The sequence below is a fragment of the Microcebus murinus genome, unplaced genomic scaffold (assembly GCF_040939455.1).
Source record: "Microcebus murinus isolate Inina unplaced genomic scaffold, M.murinus_Inina_mat1.0 scaf022_hap2_Mmur4.0, whole genome shotgun sequence".
In the NCBI taxonomy this organism is placed as follows: domain Eukaryota; kingdom Metazoa; phylum Chordata; class Mammalia; order Primates; family Cheirogaleidae; genus Microcebus; species Microcebus murinus.
Window position 1 is genome coordinate 235,881 of NW_027438968.1, and position 22,228 is coordinate 258,108.

General features: G+C 62.8%; 6 pseudogenes; all 6 read left to right on the forward strand.

Moving 5' to 3' along the window:
* The first annotated feature begins 2,375 nt into the window (after nt 1-2,375).
* On the forward strand, nt 2,376-2,494 carry LOC142867880 (uncharacterized; annotated as a pseudogene).
* Nucleotides 2,495-6,318: 3,824 nt separating this feature from the next.
* Nucleotides 6,319-6,437, forward strand: LOC142867881 (uncharacterized; annotated as a pseudogene).
* Nucleotides 6,438-10,266: 3,829 nt separating this feature from the next.
* Nucleotides 10,267-10,385, forward strand: LOC142867866 (uncharacterized; annotated as a pseudogene).
* Nucleotides 10,386-14,214: 3,829 nt separating this feature from the next.
* Nucleotides 14,215-14,333, forward strand: LOC142867882 (uncharacterized; annotated as a pseudogene).
* A 3,828-nt stretch (nt 14,334-18,161) lies between these two features.
* Nucleotides 18,162-18,280, forward strand: LOC142867867 (uncharacterized; annotated as a pseudogene).
* A 3,829-nt stretch (nt 18,281-22,109) lies between these two features.
* Nucleotides 22,110-22,228, forward strand: LOC142867883 (uncharacterized; annotated as a pseudogene).

The following is a 22,228-nucleotide window of genomic DNA, read 5'->3' on the forward strand; positions in this document are numbered from 1 at the left end:
TGACTGACTCCTTCCCGCCCGGCCTGTCACCTGTCACCGTCCTCTGCCCCTGCCTGACACGCTCCTCCCCGCCCGGGCCGTCACCGTCCTCGGCCCCTGCCTGACGGGGCTCCTCCGTCGCCTGGGCCTTCCAAGGGCTTGGTGTGGACGCTGGTTCCAGGACGCCCTCCCAGGAACCCGGTAGCAGGGCGGCCGCAGCGTCTCGCGCAACCCAACCGTCCGCCGGCTGGCCGCCGTGGCTTAGTGGCCTGCGGGGGACGTGCTCCCGCTGTGCCGTGGGGGCCCAGCCTGGTGTCTTCTCTGAGGCCCCGCGGCTGCCCGCAAGGGGATAGCCGCGGAGGTGGGGACCGCCTCCTCATGGGGATGTACACCCAGCTCTCCACGTCGGATTCCGGGGCTCTCTGTCCTGCCAGAAGGCCCAGCTGGCCTGCGGGTCCTTAGAGTGGCAAAAACATCCGAAAACTGAGATTGAGGGTCCGGTGGGTGTCTGCACTTTTGTGCTGGGCACCCCAGGGAGGCCCGGGGGCTGGCTGGACAATGCGGTCTGCTGGGCTGGGGGGGGTTTGGAGGAGCAACTGATGCCCTTTGCACTTTGGGTAGCAAGTGTCTGAGGTGTCTCTGGGCCCTGTGCCATGTGGGGGCGGGGGCGGGGGCTGGGTGGGAGGAGGAGGAGGAGGAGGAGAAGGTGGGAAGGGCCGTGGCCTGCAGTCGTGTTCCCCGGGGTGGCACAGCATGTGGCTTCTTCCACAGGCTGCTTGGCCTGGGCTCCCTGCACCTGGGCCTTTGGAGGACTGGCCCTGTGCTTGCCAACACTTCCTGCAGGGACCCAGAGCTGGGAGGTTGCATCTCTCAGCCCTGGGTCGGGCAGAGCCCCAGCGGGCCATGCCCACAACCTCTCTCAGCACGGGTCCCCCAGAAGGCTCCTTTGGGACCAGGATTCTCTTGCGGGTGACTCTTTAAGGTCTGGCCCCTGGATGGAGGGGCACCAGGAGTAGAGGAGCAGGAAGGGGAAGGGGGTGGCCATGCGAGGGGACACTTTCAGGCCAAGTCCCAGCTTTATCCTGATCCTCCTGGGAACCCCGGGGTGGACATCACACCTCCTGGTTGCCCCGCTCTGAGACAAGGAGCCGGGCTTCGCATTCCCACAGCAGCCAGTCGTGGGCTGAGGACACCTGGGGCTTTGGGAACTCCCTGGCTTCTCCTTGGATTAACATCTGGAGCTGCTTGTGAATTGTGCCGCCACACACACCCGAGTGCAGGTGTCTTCTGCACAGACTGCGGGCCTCGCTCTTCTGAATGCCGCTAGCTCGCCACCCACCCACGGGAGAACCTGGTCAGGGTACTTTCTCTCAGGGGCACACTCTCATCCGGGCGGGGGGCTACCGGTGTCTCTGTTTGCTCCTTTCTTTCTTCCATTTCGGGAAAGGCTTCCTTACTGGGTGTGGAAATCTCCTATGCCTTTCCTCGCCTATTCTGTCGGCTCTAAAATTCTCTTTCGGTTGCCACCCTCACAGATGGATTAGGAAACTCTTTGCGGTGCACTCATTAGTTAAATGACCTCAATGACGCTGGAATCCAATATGTAATCGCCGATTTTTAGCGAGTCCACACGCCAGGGTGGTTGGGGTCCAATGCAGCCCCGGCCAGGCCCAGGCCCCTTGGACTGGGCCACAGGAGGACACAGAGGAGGGTCCCGGCCCCCACGGTAGCGGTGCGGGCAGTTCTCCAAGGGCTTGGGTGTTTTCCAGAGGGAGGAGATGGAGGGGACTGATTTCTTCAGCGCCCCACAAACCACGCCACCCCACCCCACCCATGGGACACATCCCGAGAGAGAGAGACGCCCCATACACTGGCTCCCCTCCCCCGTGCGCTGTGCCCCAGCCCTGGCCCGGGGGAATAGGCGGCCGCGGGGCCACAGGGTGGGGGGCACAGCTGAAAGGGGTTGTGGGGGAGGGCGGCCCCTGGCTGGGGTCAAAGGGCGAGCGCCCCGCCCCGCCCACCCGCCCGTGCGCAGTCAGCGGCCCCGGAGGCGCGCTGGGGGTGGGGGGTGGGGAGGTGAAGGAGGCCAGGCGAGGAGAGGAGGGGGGCTGGAAGGTCTCCACCTTGGCGGGTCCAGCCGTGGAGGCGCATCTTGTGTGAGTGTGAGTGAGTGAGTGAGTGAGTGTGAGTGTGAGTGTGTGTGTATAGAGAGACAGCCCCCAACCCCGGCCCGCCGCTCCCTGCCCGCCCCGCCTGTCACCCCGTCCCTCGGAGCCCACGGGACCCGGCCGGCGAACTCAACAGGCCCGGCCCGGCGCGGGGCCTGGGGCGGGAGGAGGCGGCGGGGAAGCGCAGAGAGGCTCGGCTTCTTGAGCGGGGCAGGGGCGCCCTCCGCCGTCCACGACCACACCACCCCGAACGCGCCCGATCCCGTCTGGTCTCGGAAGCTAAGCAGGGTCGGGCCTGGTTAGAACTTGGATGGGAGACCGCCCGGGAATACCGGGTGCCATAGGCTTCTTCTTCTTCTTTTTTTTTTTTTTGCCTCTGGTTCTGTCGCGTTTCTGGGAGTGCGGGGGCGGCCCGGGGTGGGGGTGACCCCCACCCTCAGCGCCCGCCGCGGTGCCTGGCGCCCCAGCCCGCACCGTGGGGCCTCCTCTTGTCCCGAGCCGTGACACCGCCGCCACGCGGCAGCATGCGTGGCTTCTGGACAGTCAGGTCTCAGACCAAAGGTCTGCTCTGTGGGAGCCGACACGCTGGAGGAAACCTTGAGAGTCTGAGAGGGGAGGGAGTTCCAGAAGAAGGCCTGGATGTCATTTTGAGGGAGTATGTGACCAGAACTCGTCCCGTTGCTTTTGGGGTTCTATGGGCTACACGTAGGAATCTTTGGTGGTGGCACCTGATGTTCGGGGATCCGGAGTCACACCCAGACCTGCTCCACAGGCCTCCTTTTACTTTTCTCTTCAGATTCATTTTTTTTTTTTTTTTTTTTGAGACAGAGTCTCGGTTTGTTGCCCAGGCTAGAGTGAGTGCCGTGGCGTCAGCCTAGCTCACAGCAACTTCAAACTCCTGGGCTCGAGTGATCCTTCTGCCTCAGCCTCCCGGGTAGCTGGGACTGCAGGCATGCGCCACCATGCCCCGCTAATTTTATATATATATATCAGTTGGCCAATTAATTTCTTTCTATTTATAGTAGAGACGGGGTCTCGCTCTTGCTCAGGCTGGTTTTGAACTCCTGACCTTGAGCAATCCGCCCGCCTCGGCCTCCCAAGAGCTAGGATTACAGGCGTGAGCCACAGCGCCCGGCCGGATTCATTATTTTTAAAAAGTGTCTCTTATCTCTATTATTGCATTTTCTTTTCTCTCTCTTTTCAAGCAGATGATGGGAGTCCAAGTTTTAAGGTGACATGTGTTGCCCGTGCCCCCCTCCCCCCCCCGTGTTCTTATTCATTTACCTCTCATGTTGCTCCAGCATATTGTGGGGGCACCAATGTTAAGGTCGGGTGCGTTGCCCTCTCCCAGCCTCCCCCCTCGGGTCAGAGCTTCAAGTGCGCCCATCCCCCAGTCGGTGCGCACCCACCCCATTCCTAATGGATGTGTATGCCCATCCCCTCCCCCCACCCGCCCCACACCCACCCGAAGAAGGTGATTCCTCTGTGTCCACTTAGGTGTCCATCGGTTCGTACCCATTTGCTGGTGAGCGCGAGCACGTGGTGCTCGTGTGTCCATTCTTGGGATACTTGGCTTACTGGAACGGGTTCCAGCTCTGGCCAGGAGATCCACGAGAGGTGCCCCCTCACCGCTGCTCCTCATAGCCGAATAGCACTCCGTGGTGTCCACGCGCCACATTTTATTTACCCACTCGTGGGTCGATGGGCACTCGGGTGGCTTCCAGGTCTTTGCGATTGTGACTTGTGCCCTGACTCTAACCCTAACCCTTACCCAGCCCGTCTCCTCCACGGCCCCTGCCTGACTGACTCCTTCCCGCCCGGCCTGTCACCTGTCACCGTCCTCTGCCCCTGCCTGACACGCTCCTCCCCGCCCGGGCCGTCACCGTCCTCGGCCCCTGCCTGACGGGGCTCCTCCGTCGCCTGGGCCTTCCAAGGGCTTGGTGTGGACGCTGGTTCCAGGACGCCCTCCCAGGAACCCGGTAGCAGGGCGGCCGCAGCGTCTCGCGCAACCCAACCGTCCGCCGGCTGGCCGCCGTGGCTAAGTGGCCTGCGGGGGACGTGCTCCCGCTGTGCCGTGGGGGCCCAGCCTGGTGTCTTCTCTGAGGCCCCGCGGCTGCCCGCAAGGGGATAGCCGCGGAGGTGGGGACCGCCTCCTCATGGGGATGTACACCCAGCTCTCCACGTCGGATTCCGGGGCTCTCTGTCCTGCCAGAAGGCCCAGCTGGCCTGCGGGTCCTTAGAGTGGCAAAAACATCCGAAAACTGAGATTGAGGGTCCGGTGGGTGTCTGCACTTTTGTGCTGGGCACCCCAGGGAGGCCCGGGGGCTGGCTGGACAATGCGGTCTGCTGGGCTGGGGGGGGGTTTGGAGGAGCAACTGATGCCCTTTGCACTTTGGGTAGCAAGTGTCTGAGGTGTCTCTGGGCCCTGTGCCATGTGGGGGCGGGGGCGGGGGCTGGGTGGGAGGAGGAGGAGGAGGAGGAGGAGGTGGGAAGGGCCGTGGCCTGCAGTCGTGTTCCCCGGGGTGGCACAGCATGTGGCTTCTTCCACAGGCTGCTTGGCCTGGGCTCCCTGCACCTGGGCCTTTGGAGGACTGGCCCTGTGCTTGCCAACACTTCCTGCAGGGACCCAGAGCTGGGAGGTTGCATCTCTCAGCCCTGGGTCGGGCAGAGCCCCAGCGGGCCATGCCCACAACCTCTCTCAGCATGGGTCCCCCAGAAGGCTCCTTTGGGACCAGGATTCTCTTGCGGGTGACTCTTTAAGGTCTGGCCCCTGGATGGAGGGGCACCAGGAGTAGAGGAGCAGGAAGGGGAAGGGGGTGGCCATGCGAGGGGACACTTTCAGGCCAAGTCCCAGCTTCAGCCTGATCCTCCTGGGAACCCTGGGGTGGACATCACACCTCCTGGTTGCCCCGCTCTGAGACAAGGAGCCGGGCTTCGCATTCCCACAGCAGCCAGTCGTGGGCTGAGGACACCTGGGGCGTTGGGAACTCCCTGGCTTCTCCTTGGATTAACATCTGGAGCTGCTTGTGAATTGTGCCGCCACACACACCCGAGTGCAGGTGTCTTCTGCACAGACTGCGGGCCTCGCTCTTCTGAATGCCGCTAGCTCGCCACCCACCCACGGGAGAACCTGGTCAGGGTACTTTCTCTCAGGGGCAGACTCTCATCCGGGCGGGGGGCTACCGGTGTCTCTGTTTGCTCCTTTCTTTCTTCCATTTCGGGAAAGGCTTCCTTACTGGGTGTGGAAATCTCCTATGCCTTTCCTCGCCTATTCTGTCGGCTCTAAAATTCTCTTTCGGTTGCCACCCTCACAGATGGATTAGGAAACTCTTTGCGGTGCACTCATTAGTTAAATGACCTCAATGACGCTGGAATCCAATATGTAATCGCCGATTTTTAGCGAGTCCACACGCCAGGGTGGTTGGGGTCCAATGCAGCCCCGGCCAGGCCCAGGCCCCTTGGACTGGGCCACAGGAGGACACAGAGGAGGGTCCCGGCCCCCAAGGTAGCGGTGCGGGCAGTTCTCCAAGGGCTTGGGTGTTTTCCAGAGGGAGGAGATGGAGGGGACTGATTTCTTCAGCGCCCCACAAACCACGCCACCCCACCCCACCCATGGGACACATCCCGAGAGAGAGAGACGCCCCATACACTGGCTCCCCTCCCCCGTGCGCTGTGCCCCAGCCCTGGCCCGGGGGAATAGGCGGCCGCGGGGCCACAGGGTGGGGGGCACAGCTGAAAGGGGTTGTGGGGGAGGGCGGCCCCTGGCTGGGGTCAAAGGGCGAGCGCCCCGCCCCGCCCACCCGCCCGTGCGCAGTCAGCGGCCCCGGAGGCGCGCTGGGGGTGGGGGGCGGGGAGGTGAAGGAGGCCAGGCGAGGAGAGGAGGGGGGCTGGAAGGTCTCCACCTTGGCGGGTCCAGCCGTGGAGGCGCATCTTGTGTGAGTGTGAGTGAGTGAGTGAGTGTGAGTGTGAGTGTGTGTGTATAGAGAGACAGCCCCCAACCCCGGCCCGCCGCTCCCTGCCCGCCCCGCCTGTCACCCCGTCCCTCGGAGCCCACGGGACCCGGCCGGCGAACTCAACAGGCCCGGCCCGGCGCGGGGCCTGGGGCGGGAGGAGGCGGCGGGGAAGCGCAGAGAGGCTCGGCTTCTTGAGCGGGGCAGGGGCGCCCTCCGCCGTCCACGACCACACCACCCCGAACGCGCCCGATCCCGTCTGGTCTCGGAAGCTAAGCAGGGTCGGGCCTGGTTAGAACTTGGATGGGAGACCGCCCGGGAATACCGGGTGCCATAGGCTTCTTCTTCTTCTTTTTTTTTTTTTTGCCTCTGGTTCTGTCGCGTTTCTGGGAGTGCGGGGGCGGCCCGGGGTGGGGGTGACCCCCACCCTCAGCGCCCGCCGCGGTGCCTGGCGCCCCAGCCCGCACCGTGGGGCCTCCTCTTGTCCCGAGCCGTGACACCGCCGCCACGCGGCAGCATGCGTGGCTTCTGGACAGTCAGGTCTCAGACCAAAGGTCTGCTCTGTGGGAGCCGACACGCTGGAGGAAACCTTGAGAGTCTGAGAGGGGAGGGAGTTCCAGAAGAAGGCCTGGATGTCATTTTGAGGGAGTATGTGACCAGAACTCGTCCCGTTGCTTTTGGGGTTCTATGGGCTACACGTAGGAATCTTTGGTGGTGGCACCTGATGTTCGGGGATCCGGAGTCACACCCAGACCTGCTCCACAGGCCTCCTTTTACTTTTCTCTTCAGATTCATTTTTTTTTTTTTTTTTTGAGACAGAGTCTCGGTTTGTTGCCCAGGCTAGAGTGAGTGCCGTGGCGTCAGCCTAGCTCACAGCAACTTCAAACTCCTGGGCTCGAGTGATCCTTCTGCCTCAGCCTCCCGGGTAGCTGGGACTGCAGGCATGCGCCACCATGCCCCGCTAATTTTATATATATATATATCAGTTGGCCAATTAATTTCTTTCTATTTATAGTAGAGACGGGGTCTCGCTCTTGCTCAGGCTGGTTTTGAACTCCTGACCTTGAGCAATCCGCCCGCCTCGGCCTCCCAAGAGCTAGGATTACAGGCGTGAGCCACAGCGCCCGGCCGGATTCATTATTTTTAAAAAGTGTCTCTTATCTCTATTATTGCATTTTCTTTTCTCTCTCTTTTCAAGCAGATGATGGGAGTCCAAGTTTTAAGGTGACATGTGTTGCCCGTGCCCCCCTCCCCCCCCCGTGTTCTTATTCATTTACCTCTCATGTTGCTCCAGCATATTGTGGGGGCACCAATGTTAAGGTCGGGTGCGTTGCCCTCTCCCAGCCTCCCCCCTCGGGTCAGAGCTTCAAGTGCGCCCATCCCCCAGTCGGTGCGCACCCACCCCATTCCTAATGGATGTGTATGCCCATCCCCTCCCCCCACCCGCCCCACACCCACCCGAAGAAGGTGATTCCTCTGTGTCCACTTAGGTGTCCATCGGTTCGTACCCATTTGCTGGTGAGCGCGAGCACGTGGTGCTCGTGTGTCCATTCTTGGGATACTTGGCTTACTGGAACGGGTTCCAGCTCTGGCCAGGAGATCCACGAGAGGTGCCCCCTCACCGCTGCTCCTCATAGCCGAATAGCACTCCGTGGTGTCCACGCGCCACATTTTATTTACCCACTCGTGGGTCGATGGGCACTCGGGTGGCTTCCAGGTCTTTGCGATTGTGACTTGTGCCCTGACTCTAACCCTAACCCTTACCCAGCCCGTCTCCTCCACGGCCCCTGCCTGACTGACTCCTTCCCGCCCGGCCTGTCACCTGTCACCGTCCTCTGCCCCTGCCTGACACGCTCCTCCCCGCCCGGGCCGTCACCGTCCTCGGCCCCTGCCTGACGGGGCTCCTCCGTCGCCTGGGCCTTCCAAGGGCTTGGTGTGGACGCTGGTTCCAGGACGCCCTCCCAGGAACCCGGTAGCAGGGCGGCCGCAGCGTCTCGCGCAACCCAACCGTCCGCCGGCTGGCCGCCGTGGCTAAGTGGCCTGCGGGGGACGTGCTCCCGCTGTGCCGTGGGGGCCCAGCCTGGTGTCTTCTCTGAGGCCCCGCGGCTGCCCGCAAGGGGATAGCCGCGGAGGTGGGGACCGCCTCCTCATGGGGACGTACACCCAGCTCTCCACGTCGGATTCCGGGGCTCTCTGTCCTGCCAGAAGGCCCAGCTGGCCTGCGGGTCCTTAGAGTGGCAAAAACATCCGAAAACTGAGATTGAGGGTCCGGTGGGTGTCTGCACTTTTGTGCTGGGCACCCCAGGGAGGCCCGGGGGCTGGCTGGACAATGCGGTCTGCTGGGCTGGGGGGGGGTTTGGAGGAGCAACTGATGCCCTTTGCACTTTGGGTAGCAAGTGTCTGAGGTGTCTCTGGGCCCTGTGCCATGTGGGGGCGGGGGCGGGGGCTGGGTGGGAGGAGGAGGAGGAGGAGGAGGAGGTGGGAAGGGCCGTGGCCTGCAGTCGTGTTCCCCGGGGTGGCACAGCATGTGGCTTCTTCCACAGGCTGCTTGGCCTGGGCTCCCTGCACCTGGGCCTTTGGAGGACTGGCCCTGTGCTTGCCAACACTTCCTGCAGGGACCCAGAGCTGGGAGGTTGCATCTCTCAGCCCTGGGTCGGGCAGAGCCCCAGCGGGCCATGCCCACAACCTCTCTCAGCATGGGTCCCCCAGAAGGCTCCTTTGGGACCAGGATTCTCTTGCGGGTGACTCTTTAAGGTCTGGCCCCTGGATGGAGGGGCACCAGGAGTAGAGGAGCAGGAAGGGGAAGGGGGTGGCCATGCGAGGGGACACTTTCAGGCCAAGTCCCAGCTTCAGCCTGATCCTCCTGGGAACCCTGGGGTGGACATCACACCTCCTGGTTGCCCCGCTCTGAGACAAGGAGCCGGGCTTCGCATTCCCACAGCAGCCAGTCGTGGGCTGAGGACACCTGGGGCGTTGGGAACTCCCTGGCTTCTCCTTGGATTAACATCTGGAGCTGCTTGTGAATTGTGCCGCCACACACACCCGAGTGCAGGTGTCTTCTGCACAGACTGCGGGCCTCGCTCTTCTGAATGCCGCTAGCTCGCCACCCACCCACGGGAGAACCTGGTCAGGGTACTTTCTCTCAGGGGCAGACTCTCATCCGGGCGGGGGGCTACCGGTGTCTCTGTTTGCTCCTTTCTTTCTTCCATTTCGGGAAAGGCTTCCTTACTGGGTGTGGAAATCTCCTATGCCTTTCCTCGCCTATTCTGTCGGCTCTAAAATTCTCTTTCGGTTGCCACCCTCACAGATGGATTAGGAAACTCTTTGCGGTGCACTCATTAGTGAAATGACCTCAATGACGCTGGAATCCAATATGTAATCGCCGATTTTTAGCGAGTCTACACGCCAGGGTGGTTGGGGTCCAATGCAGCCCCGGCCAGGCCCAGGCCCCTTGGACTGGGCCACAGGAGGACACAGAGGAGGGTCCCGGCCCCCACGGTAGCGGTGCGGGCAGTTCTCCAAGGGCTTGGGTGTTTTCCAGAGGGAGGAGATGGAGGGGACTGATTTCTTCAGCGCCCCACAAACCACGCCACCCCACCCCACCCCACCCATGGGACACATCCCGAGAGAGAGAGACGCCCCATACACTGGCTCCCCTCCCCCGTGCGCTGTGCCCCAGCCCTGGCCCGGGGGAATAGGCGGCCGCGGGGCCACAGGGTGGGGGGCACAGCTGAAAGGGGTTGTGGGGGAGGGCGGCCCCTGGCTGGGGTCAAAGGGCGAGCGCCCCGCCCCGCCCACCCGCCCGTGCGCAGTCAGCGGCCCCGGAGGCGCGCTGGGGGTGGGGGGCGGGGAGGTGAAGGAGGCCAGGCGAGGAGAGGAGGGGGGCTGGAAGGTCTCCACCTTGGCGGGTCCAGCCGTGGAGGCGCATCTTGTGTGAGTGTGAGTGAGTGAGTGAGTGTGAGTGTGAGTGTGTGTGTATAGAGAGACAGCCCCCAACCCCGGCCCGCCGCTCCCTGCCCGCCCCGCCTGTCACCCCGTCCCTCGGAGCCCACGGGACCCGGCCGGCGAACTCAACAGGCCCGGCCCGGCGCGGGGCCTGGGGCGGGAGGAGGCGGCGGGGAAGCGCAGAGAGGCTCGGCTTCTTGAGCGGGGCAGGGGCGCCCTCCGCCGTCCACGACCACACCACCCCGAACGCGCCCGATCCCGTCTGGTCTCGGAAGCTAAGCAGGGTCGGGCCTGGTTAGAACTTGGATGGGAGACCGCCCGGGAATACCGGGTGCCGTAGGCTTCTTCTTCTTCGTTTTTTTTTTTTTGCCTCTGGTTCTGTCGCGTTTCTGGGAGTGCGGGGGCGGCCCGGGGTGGGGGTGACCCCCACCCTCAGCGCCCGCCGCGGTGCCTGGCGCCCCCAGACCGCACCGTGGGGCCTCCTCTTGTCCCGAGCCGTGACACCGCCGCCACGCGGCAGCATGCGTGGCTTCTGGACAGTCAGGTCTCAGACCAAAGGTCTGCTCTGTGGGAGCCGACACGCTGGAGGAAACCTTGAGAGTCTGAGAGGGGAGGGAGTTCCAGAAGAAGGCCTGGATGTCATTTTGAGGGAGTATGTGACCAGAACTCGTCCCGTTGCTTTTGGGGTTCTATGGGCTACACGTAGGAATCTTTGGTGGTGGCACCTGATGTTCGGGGATCCGGAGTCACACCCAGACCTGCTCCACAGGCCTCCTTTTACTTTTCTCTTCAGATTCATTTTTTTTTTTTTTTTTTTGAGACAGAGTCTCGGTTTGTTGCCCAGGCTAGAGTGAGTGCCGTGGCGTCAGCCTAGCTCACAGCAACTTCAAACGCCTGGGCTCGAGTGATCCTTCTGCCTCAGCCTCCCGGGTAGCTGGGACTGCAGGCATGCGCCACCATGCCCCGCTAATTTTATATATATATATATCAGTTGGCCAATTAATTTCTTTCTATTTATAGTAGAGACGGGGTCTCGCTCTTGCTCAGGCTGGTTTTGAACTCCTGACCTTGAGCAATCCGCCCGCCTCGGCCTCCCAAGAGCTAGGATTACAGGCGTGAGCCACAGCGCCCGGCCGGATTCATTATTTTTAAAAAGTGTCTCTTATCTCTATTATTGCATTTTCTTTTCTCTCTCTTTTCAAGCAGATGATGGGAGTCCAAGTTTTAAGGTGACATGTGTTGCCCGTGCCCCCCTCCCCCCCCCCGTGTTCTTATTCATTTACCTCTCATGTTGCTCCAGCATATTGTGGGGGCACCAATGTTAAGGTCGGGTGCGTTGCCCTCTCCCAGCCTCCCCCCTCGGGTCAGAGCTTCAAGTGCGCCCATCCCCCAGTCGGTGCGCACCCACCCCATTCCTAATGGATGTGTATGCCCATCCCCTCCCCCCACCCGCCCCACACCCACCCGAAGAAGGTGATTCCTCTGTGTCCACTTAGGTGTCCATCGGTTCGTACCCATTTGCTGGTGAGCGCGAGCACGTGGTGCTCGTGTGTCCATTCTTGGGATACTTGGCTTACTGGAACGGGTTCCAGCTCTGGCCAGGAGATCCACGAGAGGTGCCCCCTCACCGCTGCTCCTCATAGCCGAATAGCACTCCGTGGTGTCCACGCGCCACATTTTATTTACCCACTCGTGGGTCGATGGGCACTCGGGTGGCTTCCAGGTCTTTGCGATTGTGACTTGTGCCCTGACTCTAACCCTAACCCTTACCCAGCCCGTCTCCTCCACGGCCCCTGCCTGACTGACTCTTTCCCGCCCGGCCTGTCACCTGTCACCGTCCTCTGCCCCTGCCTGACACGCTCCTCCCCGCCCGGGCCGTCACCGTCCTCGGCCCCTGCCTGACGGGGCTCCTCCGTCGCCTGGGCCTTCCAAGGGCTTGGTGTGGACGCTGGTTCCAGGACGCCCTCCCAGGAACCCGGTAGCAGGGCGGCCGCAGCGTCTCGCGCAACCCAACCGTCCGCCGGCTGGCCGCCGTGGCTAAGTGGCCTGCGGGGGACGTGCTCCCGCTGTGCCGTGGGGGCCCAGCCTGGTGTCTTCTCTGAGGCCCCGCGGCTGCCCGCAAGGGGATAGCCGCGGAGGTGGGGACCGCCTCCTCATGGGGACGTACACCCAGCTCTCCACGTCGGATTCCGGGGCTCTCTGTCCTGCCAGAAGGCCCAGCTGGCCTGCGGGTCCTTAGAGTGGCAAAAACATCCGAAAACTGAGATTGAGGGTCCGGTGGGTGTCTGCACTTTTGTGCTGGGCACCCCAGGGAGGCCCGGGGGCTGGCTGGACAATGCGGTCTGCTGGGCTGGGGGGGGGTTTGGAGGAGCAACTGATGCCCTTTGCACTTTGGGTAGCAAGTGTCTGAGGTGTCTCTGGGCCCTGTGCCATGTGGGGGCGGGGGCGGGGGCTGGGTGGGAGGAGGAGGAGGAGGAGGAGGAGGTGGGAAGGGCCGTGGCCTGCAGTCGTGTTCCCCGGGGTGGCACAGCATGTGGCTTCTTCCACAGGCTGCTTGGCCTGGGCTCCCTGCACCTGGGCCTTTGGAGGACTGGCCCTGTGCTTGCCAACACTTCCTGCAGGGACCCAGAGCTGGGAGGTTGCATCTCTCAGCCCTGGGTCGGGCAGAGCCCCAGCGGGCCATGCCCACAACCTCTCTCAGCATGGGTCCCCCAGAAGGCTCCTTTGGGACCAGGATTCTCTTGCGGGTGACTCTTTAAGGTCTGGCCCCTGGATGGAGGGGCACCAGGAGTAGAGGAGCAGGAAGGGGAAGGGGGTGGCCATGCGAGGGGACACTTTCAGGCCAAGTCCCAGCTTCAGCCTGATCCTCCTGGGAACCCTGGGGTGGACATCACACCTCCTGGTTGCCCCGCTCTGAGACAAGGAGCCGGGCTTCGCATTCCCACAGCAGCCAGTCGTGGGCTGAGGACACCTGGGGCGTTGGGAACTCCCTGGCTTCTCCTTGGATTAACATCTGGAGCTGCTTGTGAATTGTGCCGCCACACACACCCGAGTGCAGGTGTCTTCTGCACAGACTGCGGGCCTCGCTCTTCTGAATGCCGCTAGCTCGCCACCCACCCACGGGAGAACCTGGTCAGGGTACTTTCTCTCAGGGGCAGACTCTCATCCGGGCGGGGGGCTACCGGTGTCTCTGTTTGCTCCTTTCTTTCTTCCATTTCGGGAAAGGCTTCCTTACTGGGTGTGGAAATCTCCTATGCCTTTCCTCGCCTATTCTGTCGGCTCTAAAATTCTCTTTCGGTTGCCACCCTCACAGATGGATTAGGAAACTCTTTGCGGTGCACTCATTAGTGAAATGACCTCAATGACGCTGGAATCCAATATGTAATCGCCGATTTTTAGCGAGTCCACACGCCAGGGTGGTTGGGGTCCAATGCAGCCCCGGCCAGGCCCAGGCCCCTTGGACTGGGCCACAGGAGGACACAGAGGAGGGTCCCGGCCCCCACGGTAGCGGTGCGGGCAGTTCTCCAAGGGCTTGGGTGTTTTCCAGAGGGAGGAGATGGAGGGGACTGATTTCTTCAGCGCCCCACAAACCACGCCACCCCACCCCACCCATGGGACACATCCCGAGAGAGAGAGACACGCCCCATACACTGGCTCCCCTCCCCCGTGCGCTGTGCCCCAGCCCTGGCCCGGGGGAATAGGCGGCCGCGGGGCCACAGGGTGGGGGGCACAGCTGAAAGGGGTTGTGGGGGAGGGCGGCCCCTGGCTGGGGTCAAAGGGCGAGCGCCCCGCCCCGCCCACCCGCCCGTGCGCAGTCAGCGGCCCCGGAGGCGCGCTGGGGGTGGGGGGCGGGGAGGTGAAGGAGGCCAGGCGAGGAGAGGAGGGGGGCTGGAAGGTCTCCACCTTGGCGGGTCCAGCCGTGGAGGCGCATCTTGTGTGAGTGTGAGTGAGTGAGTGAGTGTGAGTGTGAGTGTGTGTGTATAGAGAGACAGCCCCCAACCCCGGCCCGCCGCTCCCTGCCCGCCCCGCCTGTCACCCCGTCCCTCGGAGCCCACGGGACCCGGCCGGCGAACTCAACAGGCCCGGCCCGGCGCGGGGCCTGGGGCGGGAGGAGGCGGCGGGGAAGCGCAGAGAGGCTCGGCTTCTTGAGCGGGGCAGGGGCGCCCTCCGCCGTCCACGACCACACCACCCCGAACGCGCCCGATCCCGTCTGGTCTCGGAAGCTAAGCAGGGTCGGGCCTGGTTAGAACTTGGATGGGAGACCGCCCGGGAATACCGGGTGCCATAGGCTTCTTCTTCTTCTTTTTTTTTTTTTTGCCTCTGGTTCTGTCGCGTTTCTGGGAGTGCGGGGGCGGCCCGGGGTGGGGGTGACCCCCACCCTCAGCGCCCGCCGCGGTGCCTGGCGCCCCAGCCCGCACCGTGGGGCCTCCTCTTGTCCCGAGCCGTGACACCGCCGCCACGCGGCAGCATGCGTGGCTTCTGGACAGTCAGGTCTCAGACCAAAGGTCTGCTCTGTGGGAGCCGACACGCTGGAGGAAACCTTGAGAGTCTGAGAGGGGAGGGAGTTCCAGAAGAAGGCCTGGATGTCATTTTGAGGGAGTATGTCACCAGAACTCGTCCCGTTGCTTTTGGGGTTCTATGGGCTACACGTAGGAATCTTTGGTGGTGGCACCTGATGTTCGGGGATCCGGAGTCACACCCAGACCTGCTCCACAGGCCTCCTTTTACTTTTCTCTTCAGATTCATTTTTTTTTTTTTTTTTTTGAGACAGAGTCTCGGTTTGTTGCCCAGGCTAGAGTGAGTGCCGTGGCGTCAGCCTAGCTCACAGCAACTTCAAACTCCTGGGCTCGAGTGATCCTTCTGCCTCAGCCTCCCGGGTAGCTGGGACTGCAGGCATGCGCCACCATGCCCCGCTAATTTTATATATATATATCAGTTGGCCAATTAATTTCTTTCTATTTATAGTAGAGACGGGGTCTCGCTCTTGCTCAGGCTGGTTTTGAACTCCTGACCTTGAGCAATCCGCCCGCCTCGGCCTCCCAAGAGCTAGGATTACAGGCGTGAGCCACAGCGCCCGGCCGGATTCATTATTTTTAAAAAGTGTCTCTTATCTCTATTATTGCATTTTCTTTTCTCTCTCTTTTCAAGCAGATGATGGGAGTCCAAGTTTTAAGGTGACATGTGTTGCCCGTGCCCCCCTCCCCCCCCCGTGTTCTTATTCATTTACCTCTCATGTTGCTCCAGCATATTGTGGGGGCACCAATGTTAAGGTCGGGTGCGTTGCCCTCTCCCAGCCTCCCCCCTCGGGTCAGAGCTTCAAGTGCGCCCATCCCCCAGTCGGTGCGCACCCACCCCATTCCTAATGGATGTGTATGCCCATCCCCTCCCCCCACCCGCCCCACACCCACCCGAAGAAGGTGATTCCTCTGTGTCCACTTAGGTGTCCATCGGTTCGTACCCATTTGCTGGTGAGCGCGAGCACGTGGTGCTCGTGTGTCCATTCTTGGGATACTTGGCTTACTGGAACGGGTTCCAGCTCTGGCCAGGAGATCCACGAGAGGTGCCCCCTCACCGCTGCTCCTCATAGCCGAATAGCACTCCGTGGTGTCCACGCGCCACATTTTATTTACCCACTCGTGGGTCGATGGGCACTCGGGTGGCTTCCAGGTCTTTGCGATTGTGACTTGTGCCCTGACTCTAACCCTAACCCTTACCCAGCCCGTCTCCTCCACGGCCCCTGCCTGACTGACTCCTTCCCGCCCGGCCTGTCACCTGTCACCGTCCTCTGCCCCTGCCTGACACGCTCCTCCCCGCCCGGGCCGTCACCGTCCTCGGCCCCTGCCTGACGGGGCTCCTCCGTCGCCTGGGCCTTCCAAGGGCTTGGTGTGGACGCTGGTTCCAGGACGCCCTCCCAGGAACCCGGTAGCAGGGCGGCCGCAGCGTCTCGCGCAACCCAACCGTCCGCCGGCTGGCCGCCGTGGCTAAGTGGCCTGCGGGGGACGTGCTCCCGCTGTGCCGTGGGGGCCCAGCCTGGTGTCTTCTCTGAGGCCCCGCGGCTGCCCGCAAGGGGATAGCCGCGGAGGTGGGGACCGCCTCCTCATGGGGACGTACACCCAGCTCTCCACGTCGGATTCCGGGGCTCTCTGTCCTGCCAGAAGGCCCAGCTGGCCTGCGGGTCCTTAGAGTGGCAAAAACATCCGAAAACTGAGATTGAGGGTCCGGTGGGTGTCTGCACTTTTGTGCTGGGCACCCCAGGGAGGCCCGGGGGCTGGCTGGACAATGCGGTCTGCTGGGCTGGGGGGGGGTTTGGAGGAGCAACTGATGCCCTTTGCACTTTGGGTAGCAAGTGTCTGAGGTGTCTCTGGGCCCTGTGCCATGTGGGGGCGGGGGCGGGGGCTGGGTGGGAGGAGGAGGAGGAGGAGGAGGAGGTGGGAAGGGCCGTGGCCTGCAGTCGTGTTCCCCGGGGTGGCACAGCATGTGGCTTCTTCCACAGGCTGCTTGGCCTGGGCTCCCTGCACCTGGGCCTTTGGAGGACTGGCCCTGTGCTTGCCAACACTTCCTGCAGGGACCCAGAGCTGGGAGGTTGCATCTCTCAGCCCTGGGTCGGGCAGAGCCCCAGCGGGCCATGCCCACAACCTCTCTCAGCATGGGTCCCCCAGAAGGCTCCTTTGGGACCAGGATTCTCTTGCGGGTGACTCTTTAAGGTCTGGCCCCTGGATGGAGGGGCACCAGGAGTAGAGGAGCAGGAAGGGGAAGGGGGTGGCCATGCGAGGGGACACTTTCAGGCCAAGTCCCAGCTTCAGCCTGATCCTCCTGGGAACCCTGGGGTGGACATCACACCTCCTGGTTGCCCCGCTCTGAGACAAGGAGCCGGGCTTCGCATTCCCACAGCAGCCAGTCGTGGGCTGAGGACACCTGGGGCGTTGGGAACTCCCTGGCTTCTCCTTGGATTAACATCTGGAGCTGCTTGTGAATTGTGCCGCCACACACACCCGAGTGCAGGTGTCTTCTGCACAGACTGCGGGCCTCGCTCTTCTGAATGCCGCTAGCTCGCCACCCACCCACGGGAGAACCTGGTCAGGGTACTTTCTCTCAGGGGCAGACTCTCATCCGGGCGGGGGGCTACCGGTGTCTCTGTTTGCTCCTTTCTTTCTTCCATTTCGGGAAAGGCTTCCTTACTGGGTGTGGAAATCTCCTATGCCTTTCCTCGCCTATTCTGTCGGCTCTAAAATTCTCTTTCGGTTGCCACCCTCACAGATGGATTAGGAAACTCTTTGCGGTGCACTCATTAGTGAAATGACCTCAATGACGCTGGAATCCAATATGTAATCGCCGATTTTTAGCGAGTCTACACGCCAGGGTGGTTGGGGTCCAATGCAGCCCCGGCCAGGCCCAGGCCCCTTGGACTGGGCCACAGGAGGACACAGAGGAGGGTCCCGGCCCCCACGGTAGCGGTGCGGGCAGTTCTCCAAGGGCTTGGGTGTTTTCCAGAGGGAGGAGATGGAGGGGACTGATTTCTTCAGCGCCCCACAAACCACGCCACCCCACCCCACCCCACCCATGGGACACATCCCGAGAGAGAGAGACGCCCCATACACTGGCTCCCCTCCCCCGTGCGCTGTGCCCCAGCCCTGGCCCGGGGGAATAGGCGGCCGCGGGGCCACAGGGTGGGGGGCACAGCTGAAAGGGGTTGTGGGGGAGGGCGGCCCCTGGCTGGGGTCAAAGGGCGAGCGCCCCGCCCCGCCCACCCGCCCGTGCGCAGTCAGCGGCCCCGGAGGCGCGCTGGGGGTGGGGGGCGGGGAGGTGAAGGAGGCCAGGCGAGGAGAGGAGGGGGGCTGGAAGGTCTCCACCTTGGCGGGTCCAGCCGTGGAGGCGCATCTTGTGTGAGTGTGAGTGAGTGAGTGAGTGTGAGTGTGAGTGTGTGTGTATAGAGAGACAGCCCCCAACCCCGGCCCGCCGCTCCCTGCCCGCCCCGCCTGTCACCCCGTCCCTCGGAGCCCACGGGACCCGGCCGGCGAACTCAACAGGCCCGGCCCGGCGCGGGGCCTGGGGCGGGAGGAGGCGGCGGGGAAGCGCAGAGAGGCTCGGCTTCTTGAGCGGGGCAGGGGCGCCCTCCGCCGTCCACGACCACACCACCCCGAACGCGCCCGATCCCGTCTGGTCTCGGAAGCTAAGCAGGGTCGGGCCTGGTTAGAACTTGGATGGGAGACCGCCCGGGAATACCGGGTGCCGTAGGCTTCTTCTTCTTCGTTTTTTTTTTTTTGCCTCTGGTTCTGTCGCGTTTCTGGGAGTGCGGGGGGCGGCCCGGGGTGGGGGTGACCCCCACCCTCAGCGCCCGCCGCGGTGCCTGGCGCCCCCAGACCGCACCGTGGGGCCTCCTCTTGTCCCGAGCCGTGACACCGCCGCCACGCGGCAGCATGCGTGGCTTCTGGACAGTCAGGTCTCAGACCAAAGGTCTGCTCTGTGGGAGCCGACACGCTGGAGGAAACCTTGAGAGTCTGAGAGGGGAGGGAGTTCCAGAAGAAGGCCTGGATGTCATTTTGAGGGAGTATGTGACCAGAACTCGTCCCGTTGCTTTTGGGGTTCTATGGGCTACACGTAGGAATCTTTGGTGGTGGCACCTGATGTTCGGGGATCCGGAGTCACACCCAGACCTGCTCCACAGGCCTCCTTTTACTTTTCTCTTCAGATTCATTTTTTTTTTTTTTTTTTTGAGACAGAGTCTCGGTTTGTTGCCCAGGCTAGAGTGAGTGCCGTGGCGTCAGCCTAGCTCACAGCAACTTCAAACGCCTGGGCTCGAGTGATCCTTCTGCCTCAGCCTCCCGGGTAGCTGGGACTGCAGGCATGCGCCACCATGCCCCGCTAATTTTATATATATATATATCAGTTGGCCAATTAATTTCTTTCTATTTATAGTAGAGACGGGGTCTCGCTCTTGCTCAGGCTGGTTTTGAACTCCTGACCTTGAGCAATCCGCCCGCCTCGGCCTCCCAAGAGCTAGGATTACAGGCGTGAGCCACAGCGCCCGGCCGGATTCATTATTTTTAAAAAGTGTCTCTTATCTCTATTATTGCATTTTCTTTTCTCTCTCTTTTCAAGCAGATGATGGGAGTCCAAGTTTTAAGGTGACATGTGTTGCCCGTGCCCCCCTCCCCCCCCCGTGTTCTTATTCATTTACCTCTCATGTTGCTCCAGCATATTGTGGGGGCACCAATGTTAAGGTCGGGTGCGTTGCCCTCTCCCAGCCTCCCCCCTCGGGTCAGAGCTTCAAGTGCGCCCATCCCCCAGTCGGTGCGCACCCACCCCATTCCTAATGGATGTGTATGCCCATCCCCTCCCCCCACCCGCCCCACACCCACCCGAAGAAGGTGATTCCTCTGTGTCCACTTAGGTGTCCATCGGTTCGTACCCATTTGCTGGTGAGCGCGAGCACGTGGTGCTCGTGTGTCCATTCTTGGGATACTTGGCTTACTGGAACGGGTTCCAGCTCTGGCCAGGAGATCCACGAGAGGTGCCCCCTCACCGCTGCTCCTCATAGCCGAATAGCACTCCGTGGTGTCCACGCGCCACATTTTATTTACCCACTCGTGGGTCGATGGGCACTCGGGTGGCTTCCAGGTCTTTGCGATTGTGACTTGTGCCCTGACTCTAACCCTAACCCTTACCCAGCCCGTCTCCTCCACGGCCCCTGCCTGACTGACTCTTTCCCGCCCGGCCTGTCACCTGTCACCGTCCTCTGCCCCTGCCTGACACGCTCCTCCCCGCCCGGGCCGTCACCGTCCTCGGCCCCTGCCTGACGGGGCTCCTCCGTCGCCTGGGCCTTCCAAGGGCTTGGTGTGGACGCTGGTTCCAGGACGCCCTCCCAGGAACCCGGTAGCAGGGCGGCCGCAGCGTCTCGCGCAACCCAACCGTCCGCCGGCTGGCCGCCGTGGCTAAGTGGCCTGCGGGGGACGTGCTCCCGCTGTGCCGTGGGGGCCCAGCCTGGTGTCTTCTCTGAGGCCCCGCGGCTGCCCGCAAGGGGATAGCCGCGGAGGTGGGGACCGCCTCCTCATGGGGACGTACACCCAGCTCTCCACGTCGGATTCCGGGGCTCTCTGTCCTGCCAGAAGGCCCAGCTGGCCTGCGGGTCCTTAGAGTGGCAAAAACATCCGAAAACTGAGATTGAGGGTCCGGTGGGTGTCTGCACTTTTGTGCTGGGCACCCCAGGGAGGCCCGGGGGCTGGCTGGACAATGCGGTCTGCTGGGCTGGGGGGGGGTTTGGAGGAGCAACTGATGCCCTTTGCACTTTGGGTAGCAAGTGTCTGAGGTGTCTCTGGGCCCTGTGCCATGTGGGGGCGGGGGCGGGGGCTGGGTGGGAGGAGGAGGAGGAGGAGGAGGAGGTGGGAAGGGCCGTGGCCTGCAGTCGTGTTCCCCGGGGTGGCACAGCATGTGGCTTCTTCCACAGGCTGCTTGGCCTGGGCTCCCTGCACCTGGGCCTTTGGAGGACTGGCCCTGTGCTTGCCAACACTTCCTGCAGGGACCCAGAGCTGGGAGGTTGCATCTCTCAGCCCTGGGTCGGGCAGAGCCCCAGCGGGCCATGCCCACAACCTCTCTCAGCATGGGTCCCCCAGAAGGCTCCTTTGGGACCAGGATTCTCTTGCGGGTGACTCTTTAAGGTCTGGCCCCTGGATGGAGGGGCACCAGGAGTAGAGGAGCAGGAAGGGGAAGGGGGTGGCCATGCGAGGGGACACTTTCAGGCCAAGTCCCAGCTTCAGCCTGATCCTCCTGGGAACCCTGGGGTGGACATCACACCTCCTGGTTGCCCCGCTCTGAGACAAGGAGCCGGGCTTCGCATTCCCACAGCAGCCAGTCGTGGGCTGAGGACACCTGGGGCGTTGGGAACTCCCTGGCTTCTCCTTGGATTAACATCTGGAGCTGCTTGTGAATTGTGCCGCCACACACACCCGAGTGCAGGTGTCTTCTGCACAGACTGCGGGCCTCGCTCTTCTGAATGCCGCTAGCTCGCCACCCACCCACGGGAGAACCTGGTCAGGGTACTTTCTCTCAGGGGCAGACTCTCATCCGGGCGGGGGGCTACCGGTGTCTCTGTTTGCTCCTTTCTTTCTTCCATTTCGGGAAAGGCTTCCTTACTGGGTGTGGAAATCTCCTATGCCTTTCCTCGCCTATTCTGTCGGCTCTAAAATTCTCTTTCGGTTGCCACCCTCACAGATGGATTAGGAAACTCTTTGCGGTGCACTCATTAGTGAAATGACCTCAATGACGCTGGAATCCAATATGTAATCGCCGATTTTTAGCGAGTCTACACGCCAGGGTGGTTGGGGTCCAATGCAGCCCCGGCCAGGCCCAGGCCCCTTGGACTGGGCCACAGGAGGACACAGAGGAGGGTCCCGGCCCCCACGGTAGCGGTGCGGGCAGTTCTCCAAGGGCTTGGGTGTTTTCCAGAGGGAGGAGATGGAGGGGACTGATTTCTTCAGCGCCCCACAAACCACGCCACCCCACCCCACCCATGGGACACATCCCGAGAGAGAGAGACACGCCCCATACACTGGCTCCCCTCCCCCGTGCGCTGTGCCCCAGCCCTGGCCCGGGGGAATAGGCGGCCGCGGGGCCACAGGGTGGGGGGCACAGCTGAAAGGGGTTGTGGGGGAGGGCGGCCCCTGGCTGGGGTCAAAGGGCGAGCGCCCCGCCCCGCCCACCCGCCCGTGCGCAGTCAGCGGCCCCGGAGGCGCGCTGGGGGTGGGGGGCGGGGAGGTGAAGGAGGCCAGGCGAGGAGAGGAGGGGGGCTGGAAGGTCTCCACCTTGGCGGGTCCAGCCGTGGAGGCGCATCTTGTGTGAGTGTGAGTGAGTGAGTGAGTGTGAGTGTGAGTGTGTGTGTATAGAGAGACAGCCCCCAACCCCGGCCCGCCGCTCCCTGCCCGCCCCGCCTGTCACCCCGTCCCTCGGAGCCCACGGGACCCGGCCGGCGAACTCAACAGGCCCGGCCCGGCGCGGGGCCTGGGGCGGGAGGAGGCGGCGGGGAAGCGCAGAGAGGCTCGGCTTCTTGAGCGGGGCAGGGGCGCCCTCCGCCGTCCACGACCACACCACCCCGAACGCGCCCGATCCCGTCTGGTCTCGGAAGCTAAGCAGGGTCGGGCCTGGTTAGAACTTGGATGGGAGACCGCCCGGGAATACCGGGTGCCATAGGCT